The following is a 1,007-nucleotide window of genomic DNA, read 5'->3' on the forward strand; positions in this document are numbered from 1 at the left end:
AGAGCCCCCTAATTCCTGCTAGCACTTTTATTTGGAGACTCTTGGACTATTGGACAGGGCGCCTTAATATCTGAGGTAGTCCAAACATACCCTAAGGCCCCTCCGGTTTTAAAGACCGATTGTGTCTCTTATGGCCAACTGTGACATCATCACGGCTAATCCTAGCTAAGGTGAACCTTTTTTTTTTTTTTTTTTTTTTTTTTTTGGTTTTTCAAGACAGGGTTTCTCTGTGTAGCCCTGGCTGTCCTGGAACTCACTCTGTAAACCAGGCTGGTCTCGAACTCAGAAATCCACCTGCTTTTGCCTCCCAAGTGCTGGGATTAAAGGTGTGCGCCACCACCGCCCAGCCTAAGATGAACCTTTTAAAGAAGAATGTAAAGCCCCAAGACTATACTTTCAGGGATCAGTTCTATAGTTCCTTACTAGAGAAGTTTCTCTGACTATGTAGAGTACCCGAAATCATGAGGAGGAGCTCTCCTGAGTGTGAAGCCGGCTTCAAAAAAGAAAAGAAGGAATGTAAAGCCCCCTCAACAGCTAAATATTTTTCACAGAGGTTTCCAGGGAAAAATTATTATGCTTGTCCCTCAGCCACTAGTACCAACTGCAGTGACCAAAACCAGTATTGGTGCCCATCCTAGGGTTGTGAAACCTGGGACTCTGCTTGGGGGATTAACCGAGACCCCCCCCCCCGCCCCCCCCACACACCTAACAATTTCAACCTCTGTTAATAATTCCTGCACTCAGCCCCAGACTTGTAACCCTAGTATAATCCTGGTTAAAGCATGGAACCAGCCACAGACTTATGGTGTCTGGGATGCAGGAATAACATGGGCATGCAGAATATAGAGAAGGGTGTTGACCATGGGATGACATTGACAATACAATGCTCCCAGGTCAAAGCTCCTGTCCCTTACATGCAACCGGTCCCAATGACAAGCAGTGCTACTTCTCCAAGCCAAGCCAGCGCATTAGATCTAACTCATCTCCTTCACATGGTACAGGCTACC

The 1,007-nt window shown here is 46.6% G+C and overlaps 1 pseudogene; it reads left to right on the plus strand.

Moving 5' to 3' along the window:
- The first annotated feature begins 384 nt into the window (after nucleotides 1-384).
- On the plus strand, nucleotides 385-484 carry LOC115032753 (annotated as a pseudogene).
- Nucleotides 485-1,007: the final 523 nt, after the last annotated feature.

This window comes from Mus caroli, chromosome 11, assembly GCF_900094665.2.
Source record: "Mus caroli chromosome 11, CAROLI_EIJ_v1.1, whole genome shotgun sequence".
NCBI classification, from domain to species: Eukaryota; Metazoa; Chordata; class Mammalia; order Rodentia; family Muridae; genus Mus; species Mus caroli.